General features: G+C 39.7%; 1 pseudogene; it reads right to left on the bottom strand.

The window, feature by feature from the left end:
- LOC108707460 overlaps positions 1–13,478 on the bottom strand; it is a 56,253-nt pseudogene that overhangs the window by 15,144 nt on the left and 27,631 nt on the right.

Genomic DNA, 13,478 nt, shown 5'->3' with positions numbered 1-13,478 from the left:
AGGCCACCTTCTGTCACATGTAGTTCTGTCAACTATCTTAGCACCTCGTTCCTTCTCTATAATGGTTACAAATGTAGTGCAGGTGCTGAGTGTTCTGGGCTCTCTGCCAAGAGCCTCTTTTTTAATTACATTTCAGAAACTATGTACTGGCTGTTCAGTGCAGGAGATCAAAGTAAAAGTCTAGACATTTCACTAACAATCCAGGACTGCAGCCTGAGCTGTCAAAATCGGGACTGCTTCGCAAAAAACTGGACAGTTGGGAGTTATGCTATAAATTACTTGGCCCCACACCAAATATGTCAGGGTCCCAATCCCATCAAAGTTTTGTAAGATCATTTATTTTAGAAACATGTACAGAAACAGGAGTGGGCCCCCAATACCTCCTTTACAGTCCTGTGTTCCTGTCTTTCATTGCATTTTCTATGCCTAGAGCACAGCTTTGTGGAGGAGAAAAGGGTATAGTTCAATGTGTCTATTTTGTTCCCCCTAAAAATGTTTGAATAGAAAGGGATTATTTATCAGCATGTGACAAGCCCTTCTAGCATGTGCTAATCTAAATGGTGGTCTATACCTCAGTAAATCCTAGCCACAACAATGACTACAATGTAGTAGTGGGGGAATTCTGTAGTTTGGAACCACAGATCTACAGCGATTGGGCTCATTGGACCTAAAAAAATAAATAAATCATAATGTATTTAGTAGCACTATAAAAGAATAAAAAGACAGCGGCTATCTTTATTAAAAGATTTGAGTTATGAGTTCTACTTCTCATTTTTCCATTCACTAGATGATTTTACCACAGTAATCCTTCAAGGCTCTTCTATTATAAAGAGATATGCTGACATTGCTAAAACTCAGGAGCCCAGCTTAGTGTATAACCATGTGCTCTGCTAATGCTCTGTACAGGTAACGCCTGACTGTGCTACATGTGCCCATTTGGGGCTCCTCGTTGTCTATTCTAATCTATTTACAGTGAAAGCGTTGTTGCTTTTGTCCTGAGCACCAGTCTCATGTCATGTCGGAGGATTCATGTGTTGTGCAGTTCAGTGCTCATTGTTGTAAGGCACAAGGGAGCCCTGGATTTGAAGTATGTGTAAACCCCCCCGCAAAAAATTTAATCAGTGACCAAATTTTTTTGCATACAGTTTTAAAAAAATCTGTAAAGGAGTAAAATTTGCTATAGGTAACACCAGCAACCTGACCCACCAACCCGGCCGGCCACCCCCTCCCCACATGAAGGGGAGAGCAATGGAGGGAAGGGAGGAGAGAAGGGGAGGGAGGGGTGAGCGACAGAGGAGAGGGAGGGGTGATCAACAGAGGGAGACAAGGGAGGAGAGATCAACAGAGGGAGACAAGGGAGGAAGGGGAGAGAAGGGGAGAGAGATGGAGGGGAAGGTGACAGGAGGGAGGGTAGAGACGGAGGTGACAGGAGGGAGGAGATTGTGACGGAAGGGAGGAGATCGTGATGGGGGGAAGGAGGAGAGCGTGACAGAGGGGGAGGGAGGGGTGAGCGATGGAGGGAAGGGTGACAGGAGGGAGGGGAGATGGAAGAAAGGGGAGTAAGAGTGAGTGGTGCGAACACAGACTAGGGGTAGGCAGAAGACAATTTTAGAGGTAACTGCACAGCGCCCCCCTATCATTGTGCCCTAAGCAGCTGCCTCTTCTGCCTAACCCTAGTTCTTGCCCTGCCACCAACGCGCATCTACACCGGCATCCAAAATTTCTACCCACAACAGGTTACCTGCTTTTTTTTGCGGATACCTGACCTGTGCTGCAGGACTCCACTCTGCATCCTCCAGCCTTATGGTGGCTCCCATGTGCTTTCCACCTCATGTATGCAGCACTGCCAAAGCAAGCAGAACCACATACAGAGAGATACCCAATTTGTTGCACTCCTCTCAGGGAGCAAGAAGAATTGCACCTCCGAGCTAGGCTCAAATTTAATAGGGGCAGTTAATACAAAAATACACCATTTTTTTTGGATTTGTAGCTTGACCCAATTTGCCAAATGAGCCCTATAGTGCAAATGCTCTAGCAGCAGCCTCAAACTTATCTTTACTGTTTTCAAAGATTTTGTGCATACTGTTAAATGAATAAAGAAGGTAATTAGTACATAAGAGGTCCTCTCTGTTCTTTTAGCACCACGTTCAGGATAACCTAAGCACACAGTCAGTTCAGAGTTTCATGTTATACAGAGAATTAATGAGTGAGGTGATATGACTGCAGAGTATTGTGTATGCAAAGGCAAAAGCACTGCAGTATATGGGATCTGCAAAACACTGTTGAGTATTGTGTATAGATCTCCAGTCTAAGCACGTTGTATAATATATGCCAATAGGATTTCACTGCAGTGCTCTTATGTTTAAGAATGGAGAGAAAATATAGAGCAAGTCAGTTTTTGCAGTTTAGCAATCCTGCTGTAGTGGAAACCTATTAACACACTGAATGACATTCTAGTGTATTTTTTACAAGAAATATAGGATTCTCCTTAGTTCATGTAAACTGTACTGCACTGCGCCAATTGTGTAAAGCTAACGAAAGGATCAACTGATCATACTGGGATCCTTTCTATATATGTGTGGACCAAAAACACCCCCTCCTGACTGACTTCTACAAGGGGCTCAGTCAGATATATACTGGATAGTGTGAAATATTGGAACAATTATAAACCGAGGAGGGCCACCAGCCATGGATTTGTGGCAAAATTTGGAATTTCACCATGTGTGAATTTTTTCGTGAAAATTTGCAGTGAAAAAAAACCCATAAGAAAAAATGTTCATTGGCTTTTCTGTATTAGGACAAAAAAGTCGCCATAAGAAAAAACGACCAATTGACTTTAATGCATTTGGAGCGAGAGGAATTGTCACGCACGTAAAAATGCCCATTGACTTCTACGTCTATGGCCACCTTAAGGATAATAAATAGTTCAATAATGGGTCTAAAAGGCCAGATAAAGGACAGTTCACCCTCACAAAACATATCACATTCAACCTTCTTTTTACAGTTAAATAACTTTTTTTTCTTTTTCCGCTTCTAATGTTTCCCTGTGAAGTTCATTAAGCCAGACTGATGAGTTTACAAACTGTTACAGTTTGAGACATTAATTGATAAATTGCTTGATAACAGCAGACAATTCTCCTTCTACTGAGCATTCTTCCCCCAGCTTTACTAAAGCCTGTTACGGAGCAGTTACACTTGATACTTTGGTTGCTCCTGAATAATGGATTGCACATATGTGCGAAGGTGGAACATAAAACACCCTAAAAAATCGAATTTTCAACAAAAATATATAAAAAAAATAGACTGAGAAAGTCTTAATTTGTGCTGAATAATTGCAGGAAGTTTTGCAGAGGTAAACGTTTTAGTATGTGTGCCAATGTAACTGCTCCTTTACAAATTCTGTTTACTGTTCCGCTGTCTGCATGGTTGCCTGATAGTGAGTAGTAGAGACATGCACTGGAAATTCTGAATTTAAGTTAAACCCAGTGCTGACTACTACTATGCGTTCAACAATATTAATATATTGTTAATTACAACTAAGGAAAGATTGCTGTATTTCATGTGTATAAAAAATAAGGTTGTTGATGACCCCATTGCTTACCACTCACGAAATCTTTGACTTGCTGTATGACGTCCCATATCCTCTTCCATGTGAGTTCTGGCCCTGCTGACCTGTTCTGTCAGTTGCTGGGCATTATCTTAAATCTGGCTGGCTTTATGTATGTGCCTAAATCAATATTCAAATCATTTTTATGTGTATCAGATTATTATATTCTGTCAACCCTTAACTGATTAAAGGGGAAGTTCAAATTAAGTTTTAGTATGATATAGGCAGTGGTATTCTAAGATACTTAGCAATTAATCTTAAAGCTTTTGAGTTTTGTGTGTGTGTTTTTTATTATTTAGCTTTTCTTTGCAGTTTTTCAGTTTATTGTTTCTGCAACTTTTGCGAGGGTCCAATTTACTCTAACAGCCCAGTATTAGTTTGAACGAGAGACTGAAAGGTAACAAGAGAGGGCCTGAATAGAATAAATAATCTGAACCATGTGCTGAACTACTCTACCATTAATGCATTTTTCTGTAGCTTGCTGCTAATGTCCTAAAGATCTTGAGCAGTTTTCTCTGTGTTCCTCAAGGCATTGCTGGAGAGAGGGAAAGCCCCGCAGCAGAGAGACCCCACATTACACAGAGAGTCATTGTTTCTTTGACATACAGGTCCAGGGCATTCTTCAGGGGTGCAGGGATTTATCCGCAGACCTTCACAGATCTGAAAAAGTACAACTATCAGTATGAATGTAGAATAGCAGCTTTTCTTCATTTATATGTCTGTAAACACAACAAAAGAAGATGGGAGTGTGAGTTCTAGATGGGGCGGATGTCTCTAAAAGCCGGGAGAGCAGTTAGTGGTGGGGAGGAGAGCAGAGCTTGGTCAAAACAGATTGTGGTTATAGGGGATTCATGTATAAAAAAAGTGGCTAGGGTAATTTGTCATCCTGATCAGTTTGCTGTCTTCCTGGTGCCAGGGTTCGGCATGTGGTTGGTCGAGTAGACAAATTATTGGGTGGGGCTCGGCATGACCCAATTGTCTTAGTACATATTGGTACTAATGACAAAATGAGTGATGGATGGAGGACATTAAAGAGTGAGTTTAGGGATCTAGGCTCTAACATTAAGGGGAATCTTGTGCCACGTGCAGATTTAGGAAGACAGCAGAAGATTTGGGAGTTGAATACATGGCTAAAGTCTCGGTGTAGTAAGGAATGGTTTGGGTTCCTAAAGCACTGGGCTGATTTTAACTTGAGGTACAACCTATATAGTTGCGATGGATTGCACCTCAATGGAAGGGGGGCCACTGTGCTAGGGGAAAGGATGGCTAAGAGGTTGGATGAGTGTTAAACTAGGCAAGGGGGGGCAGAGCATTATGGGAATTGTGTTGTGAGGGCTGATTTTGTTAACTCCTTTAAGAAGGACTTGGATGATTTCTTGGACAACCATAATATCCAAGGCTATAGTGATACTAAAATCTACAATTAACATAAATATTGGTATATATATGTAGTTTGAGTGGGTGTGTGTGTAGGCATGTGCACTTGATAGACTTTGGTCTTCTTTCAACCTAACTTAACTATATAACTATAACTATGTTACAGCAAAGAGCAAAATTGTGTATTATTGTGTGTTAATCACCCAAAGTTGCATGCACCAATACATACTCCACTATGCTTGCTCCATGTGCCAAAACACAGGGTAAATGCATTTTGCTACATAAGGTGCAAGGTTGAAATTATAGAGCAAACAGACTCAAGGGAGAGCACTTAGTGGGTGCCTGTTATTTTGCTGAAATTTTGGTGAAAGCACAATATTGTGGTTAGAAAACAACAGGCACTTGCATTATAACAGCCATCTAGAAACAGAAAAGTGTTTCTATCACTTGAAAATAACTTAAATGTCCATATTAATGTACCCATAAAGCTTTTGGTGTAGCTCAAGATTGGCAAAGCAATTTTTAATATTAGCTGACCCTGAGTAAAATTAACAGGGATAGTGCTAGACATACTTTTTTTATTGTTTGAATCACAAAATAATCTAGGTTTTTTTGTTATTTTATTTTATTTTATAACAGGGCAAACAGGGAATTGAAGCCCAGTGCACAGATAATCTCCTTGCAGTAAAGGGTGAAGGGATTTGGTTGTTTATACAGAGCTTTTTATCTCTAGTTAAAGGAACAGTAACTTCAAAAAATAAAAGTGTTTTAATGTAATGAAAATATAATGCAGTGTTGCCCTGCACTGGTAAAACTGCTGTGTTTGCTTAAGAAACACTACTATTGTTTATATAAATAAGCTGCTGTGTAGCCATGGGGGCAGCCATTTAAAGGAGAAAGGCTCAGGTTACACATCAGATAACAAATAAGCTAATGGTGTTATCTTTTATCCATTAGTTATCCTGTACCATATAGCCGTTTTTCAATTTCCGCCATTGCGCCCCAGCAGCTTGTTTATATGAACTATAGTAGTGTTTCTGAAGCAAACAGATATTTTTTACCAGTGCAGGGCAACAGTACATGTTATTTTCATTACTTTAAAACACTTACATTTTTTGGTGTTACTGTTCCTTTAAACTAATAAACAGTAAGAAAGTGTAAGCAGGAAACCATGCTTCATTATTGCGTTATAATCTACAGTCTGGTCATTTCCCTATGGGACCAGACTGTAAATTATATCCTTATAAACAGCGCGTTCTGGCGTCAGAACGCGCCGTTTATAAACTTAAAGAGACAGCACTTGTAGCTGCTGCTCTATCCTGTACCCTTGTTTCCAGCCAGCTTGGCTTTCAAGCGCCAGACTTCCTTGTTCCGCCCACTCGTAACACGCTCCACCTGTTTCACTGCCTCCCATCTATCGGCTGCACTTTCCTTCCTCTCACGTCTCCTGCAGCTGCCTCCCTGATGTCGCTTCCTTCCTCACACGATTCCGCTCCACTCTCGCTCCCCCTCCCGTCCACTATGGCAAGTCTCGCTCCACCCTCCCATCAATCATCTCAAATCACGCTCCCCTCCCATCCACAATCACAAGTCTCACTCGCCCCTCCCATCACTATATCAAGTCTCACTCCCTCTTCTTCCCTTGCCCCCACCCCCATCTCTGATGCAGCAGAATGTCATCACACAGAGCAGGCACCTGCAAAATAATCTACAGAAAGCAAAAGAAATACAGGTACTTAAATCAACAAGGAGGGACTACAGCAAAAAAAAAGTAATACATTTTGTAAAAAGCAAAGACAGGATATAAAAATTGAACTTTGAAACTGTAGATTATAATAAATAATGTACCCCCTACTTAAAATTTATAAATATATTATAAGCACCTCGGAGTTATGTGACCTGTATAAAAGCACTCGGCCTGCGGCCTCGTGCTTTTATATGGTCACATAACTCCTCGGTGACTAATAATATCTTTATAAATTACAGTAGGGGGTACATTATTCACTATATAATAAACATTTAAAAAAAATCAAAGATGTAGTTATCTGCAGAATTGAACTACAGCTTTATGTGCCCTTTCCAATTACCCTGTTGATGGTTGGAGTAAGGTTTGGGTAGGACAGCTCTTCCTTGAGTGTCTCAAGTTCAGCCAGTAATTCTGTGGATTTTCCTTCTAGTCCCAGTGCCACTCTCCTGCTGTCTTTGGACTGAGACACAACACCTTCTGCTTCGGCAATGCTCTTAGCAGACTCCAATGATGATTGGTAGGCACTGTTAACAGCTCTGAATATACCTAGAATTTAAACAAATGATAAGTTTCATTACACATGTACAATGTAATGCAAGTAAATATGTTTAGGACACAAAGAGGTCAGGGCAGGTAACATAGGGACTCTGCTCTACCTGAGGCATCACTGCTGATAGAACTGCTATGCTGCTGCTTTTTGCTCTGGTAAAGTACATTTATTCTGTTAAACTGGGTCCGTAGTGAATGTAAATTGTTTGAAAGAGATGAAAAGCTCTCGGGATCTGGGAGGTCAGTATTCAGTTGCTGTTCATCACCTCTGTATCAGGTCAGAAAAAAACAAGAGTTAATTAGTAGACTTCCTCCATTCCATTGTACATATATAGACATTACAAAAGGGAAAGCAGAGGTCAAATGAAAACTCTTCGAAAAAAATGTGAGGGGACGTGAGCAGAAAAGATATCTTACCTCACCCTGGAAAGCTGGATTTCAGCATGAGACAGCTCATTATCAGAGATGGGTGTTCCAGTGGAAATCCTCTGAATGCGCTGAAGTGCAGCCTCAACTCCTGCCATGGGTGGTCCCATCCCCAGATCAGAGTCTTGTCCTTGCCCAGCAATAATATTATGCAATGATTTTGTTTCAGAACTCAGTACATTCATTTCATGGTCGTAGAAGTGGAAATATTGGTGGCAGGCTCTGCAAGTAGGGAAGGGGTCAGAATACCCACGCTGGCATGAATCACAACGAGCTCCATTTATGCCTGCCTGGCACAGACACCTGCCAGTTGCCTTGTCACAGCCTTGCTCAAGTGTTCTTTGGAAGTCACAGTTGCATGCTGAATATCGAGAGACAAAATGATTGTGAACAATAGTTTTTAGATGTTTCCTACCATCTCCATTTGATGGAAGTCAAATATCCCTTCCCTATAATCCACCATATATTAAGTGGCGGTTATTCAATACACAAACCAAAAACAAAGGAAAAAAACCTCCCTGTTACAGCATTCTGGAGCCTCAGCTATAATGCCTAAGGTAAGACAATAAATCTGTGTATACTCCACTCCAAGAAGTACCTCACCCAATAGCTCCAGAATGTTATAATGCTACAAGTCTTTTTCTTAATTCTAAAGCCACTATTCAAAATATACACACTATTATTTGAAATAATGCGCCATATATTTAAAAACATGGATACTATAAAATACATTTTAAATTAAAGTAATTTAAAGGGGATGTTCACCATCCAAACACTTTTTCAGTGCATTTGTTTTCAGATTGTTCCCCAGAAATAAAGACTTTTTTCATTTGCTTTCCATTTTTTACTTTTTACTGTTGTTCCAAAATCTAAGTTTAAAGTGAAATGTTCTTGTCTCTGTTGTTTCAGTTTGACAGCTCGGTAATTCAGGCGCAGACTCTGAACTGTTACAATTTTGCAACATTTTGTTGATACATTTCTCAGGAGCTTCTCTGGAGTATTAGCAACTATTGTTGCCTTTAAAGGGGAACTCCATAAAAACATAACTTAAAGGAAAACTATAACCCCAAAATTAATACTTAAGCAACAGATAGTTTATATCATATTAAGTGGCAAAGTAAGAGAAGTGTTGAAACAAAAGAAACAACTCTGTCTGTTAATTGGCTAATGTGACCTAAGAAGTATAGTTTGTTTGATTTGTTTGTGTGCATCGTGAATTGTACGATCCTACGGGGTGGCCCTTATTTTTAAAAAATTTAAGATAACCCAATGGAACATACTACTAGAAAAGTATATTATTATGAAAATGGTTTATTTACATGAAGCAGGGCTTTACATATAAGCTGTTTTATGCTATATCTTTCTATAGAGACCTACACTGTTTGGGGCGTATAGTTTTGCTTTAAGCTTTATGAAAAGTACATATAATTTCAAGCAACTTTGCAATATACATCATTAAAAAAATATGCAGACTTTTCATGTTTTTAAGGGTTTCTGACAGTTCCCTAAGCCTAGCCCCCTGCTCTCCTGCTGGTCTTTCTGACTATTTTGCTGAGCTGGCTGACTACTGTTACTTTGTATCAACAGCCAGCTGTCCTCAGCCTGCATCCTCCAAACCCCACAATTCCCTGCACACGTGATTTTAATAAGGAAAGGAACATCACAGTGCAATGCATTGTGGGTTGTGTAGTTCTTGCATGCTGTCTGTAAGCTGTGGAGAAGTTGTTACAATCTGTAACATCAGTGTTTAGTCCCTCCTTCCCTGCCAGGATTTCAAATGATGCAGAAAGAGAAGAACTGTTAACCAGCTGGATTTCAGCATAGAAAATTGAATTTATTCATAGTTTTTGAAGAAACAGGTAACTGTGATGTACAGTATATATTAGGGCAGGAGTGCCCATAATTTACTAATGCGGGGTCTACTTTTAGTGCTGTTGTCCCATTATGATCTACATCTAAAAAAGCATTGTTAGCATTCTGTTTCATAGAAAATATTACTTAAATATTGATTCATGAGAAAACGTATATTGTTATGTTTAAAAATCCATTTTTTATGTAACATAAATATCTGAATAAAAAGCATGAAACAGGAGGGTGATTTAGACAAACTGTGTGTTGACAGTTTCTTGAGATCTACTGCTGACCAGGTCAAAAGGTAGATCCCGACCCCTGTATTAGGGGTTCCTGTATTATGTGGGCCTCTTTTAGTGTCGGACTGGCCCACCAGGATACCAGGAAAAGTCCTGGTGGGCCCAAGTGTCAGTGGGCCCTCATGCTGCTAAACATTTGGCCTATTTAATGGCCATTCCTTATTTCTATAAGAACAAAGAGGCTAAATAGATGGAAAATTGAGTATAGTATGTAAAGAAAAGAGACTAGGAGAATAGAGGTTGAGTGAGGAGAGGAAGAAAAATAGTACTAATAGAGGGCCCCTGGTCTAAGATTAATTGGTGGGCCCCTGGTCAAAGGTTTTTGGGTGGGCCCCTGGTGTCCCAGTCCGACACTGGCCTCTTTATCAAATTTTGTTTTGGAAGCCAGACTTCCCCTTTAATGAAACTCAGGGATTCTGCTCAGCAGGGACAAACAGAAGAAATGTATCAACTAAATGTATCAATTTAGAATAGTTTAAAGCAGCCATGTCCAAAGTGTGGCCCGGGGGCCAATTGCGGCCCTTTTTCAAATTAACACCGGCCCTCAGCATCCATCATGAAATGAATAATAAGCCCCCAGCACAGTGCAATCAGGAATCCCATAGCGATAATATTAAGGTAAATTAGTGAAATGATCTGCCACTTGGTCTATACTGCTGCCTGTGTGCTGAAGGTGTTAGCAATAGACACATACTGGCACATAGAGATGCGCTGTTTTCGCATACTTCTTTAGGGCTGAAGGTGTCAATAAACGTACTGATGTGCCAGTACAGTAAACTAAAGAAGTATGGTGTCACTAAGTGCCAGTATGTGTCTATTGCTAACACCTTCAGCACACAGGTAGCAGTATAGACCAAGTGGCAGATCATCTCACTAATGTGCCCAAATATTACTGCTACGATTACTCAATTCCTGTAATTTAATGTTAATGGTTCAAAGAATGTCTAGCTGAATGGTTGCAAAAAGTTTGGGCACCCCTGGTTTAGAGAGTCAGCAAGTCCCCCTTCCACAGCTGCTTAAGAAAAGTGAAAAATTAGACTTACACTTCAATATTAGAAAAATGGTCACACATAGAAAATAGAAAGGAACTGGAAAAAGTCTTTATTTCTAGTGAACTATCTGAAACCAACGGAACTGAAAAAAGTGTTGGAAGGCGAACAACCACTTTAAGTAAAGTATATGTTTAAATTAATTTTTAAAGTCTACAAGGAGTACCCACCAATGTTTATATTTTTTCTTTATAGGGTTGTGTAACTACTAATTATCTTCTAATGCTCTTTAAGTTTACAATAGGACTATTTACTGTATTAACCACTGGCCAGCCACTGGTTTCTTTCCGTTATGTGCAGTATTTTTTTTTAAATTCAGTGAGCCTTAGCTTCAATGGCGTGGCTGTCATGAACAACATTATTTCCTTTAAATGTTTTGTGTTTGCACAATTACACACATACATACCTCTGCATCCTGTCTGTAGGTTGCCATTCATCCTGTCAGGGCACTCTGTACAGAACCGTACCCCAAATCCTTCCCGGCAAAGACACTGCCCAGTAGCCTGCACAGAAAAACAGATGGCAAATGTTACCTTTCAGTAAATGACTAACACCATGAAAGGGATACAGGGCATTTAGCAATGAGGGATTTCTCACTTAACGGCAAGGAATAAATCAAATTTCTTAATTTTATTTATTTTTGACTACTGATGAATCCATCTCTAAAAATTACCCGTCAAACCAAAATTCTGTAATAAAAGGGGAAGTCATTTGAAGGAAATTCTAAGTCCTTTTGATCCAGTTAACAAGTTTCAAAAACCACACATACAACACTTTTTAACACAATGACCAGGAGTGTTTAAATGCATGGGGGGTATAACATGTCTGGATTTAATACAAGGTTCTTATTTTATACATCTCGACAGGAAAAAGATGTGCTATCAAACAGAGAATGTCATGCAACACCCCCATGGTAGAATACATTGTCAAGATAATATCTTATTAAAAAAAGAAGCTTTTTGGATACACAAGCTAGATTATGTGGCACCTAAGGGGCTGAATGAACAACAGGTTCTTAGCTGCTTTTTGACATAAAAGGGAATCTTCCCCTGTTTCAATAGGCAGAATTTTAATGTTAAAACCATGTATCAGTTGTCCATGTTTGTTTCATAAGAAATTGAAACATATGTTGCAGTAAATAAAAAAAAAAGCTTTTCTTTTTATCTTTAGATGGTGTTATTGTGTATCTGCCGGGTAAGCAGTTCTTTTGGATTTTTATTTGAATGACGCGTAGTGGTGGGATTGTCAATACATTTTCACATAAGTAATTGTTTGAGATATTTTGCACCAATTGCATAATGGCCATGGAAATGGCATCATGTTGGTGCCTTTTTTTGAAGAGTATGGGTATATTATCACTAGCACTTTATCCTTGCTAGAGGCCCCAATGAGGGCTGAAACGTTGGATGCACATGTGATGGCTTAATAAAGCTTTGTGACACAACATTTTGGTATGCTGGTCCAAACACCCACAAACGGACGACGGAGATAGAGTGCGGGCACTTTCTGAACTTCTCAGATTACTGTCTTAAAATTCCCCTGCTTACCTGGTTACACTGAAGGCTATAAGAGTTCCTAGGGTGACACCCACACTCTCACAGCCTTGTCCACTGGCCAGATTCCAATGGTGTGTAGCACACTGGTCACACTGTTGCCCAACAACATTTGGGAGACACTTGCACTGACCAGTCTCACTGTCCCATGGCTGGTCTCTCTCACTGCCCTGTGGAATACAGGTACATCCTGTAAAGGAAAAACAGAGGGTTCAGCTAGAGCCACCAAAACAAATGTGTGCAAGGTCAGAGGAAATGCTAAAGGCCTTATATCATAAGCACCAATAGAGAAAACATTGACACTAACAGCAGACTAAAAGTTTTAAAAGTGAATTACCCCTTTAAAAAGTGTGGAAAGTAGATATTGCAGAAAAACTGAAGAATTATTTGATGGGTTGTTATATTTTGACAGTCTAAAGAAAACTGCATTTGGAAAGAGAACTAGTTGTTTAAGAACAAAGACACTTACAAACCTGGAAGTGCATAGACAGATTGTAAAAATAAAAGTCCACAGAAGAAGCAGAGAATTTACTTGGCACCTCCAAGAGCCGTTCCATAAAAAAGTATTTTCTCAAATTTACTAAGGAAGGGTTTCAATTTTCAAACTATTTTAAATCCACTGATATTTGTGCGCCATATGTAAAAGCATACACATGAGAATTAACTAATGGTCCAACACTCAAAATCAGTCTATAAAGAGAAAGTCCTTGGTTTCCCCCTAGTGGCTTGGTCAGAACAAAATAGTTTATACATCCACAGGCTGCTAAAAATACTTTTTATTATCCACGTGGAATTAGTGGCTGACAAGTCCAGCTCAGGGTCACACTATCAACATAAGCAAGGTCTCACATATGTGCAATTGCCATAAGACCTGCAATCAAATGGACACAACAGTAGTTGTAAACTGGGAAAACATGCAAGTTATTTATAATACCTGGTATGGCGATGGTCTGAGTTTACTAATCAAGAGTGCTGCACAGCTTGATAATGAAGACAAGTCATTGTACCTTGATGTGATGC

The sequence above is a fragment of the Xenopus laevis genome, chromosome 2L (genome assembly GCF_017654675.1).
Source record: "Xenopus laevis strain J_2021 chromosome 2L, Xenopus_laevis_v10.1, whole genome shotgun sequence".
In the NCBI taxonomy this organism is placed as follows: Eukaryota; Metazoa; Chordata; class Amphibia; order Anura; family Pipidae; genus Xenopus; species Xenopus laevis.
This window is presented reverse-complemented; position numbering and strand designations above follow the sequence as displayed.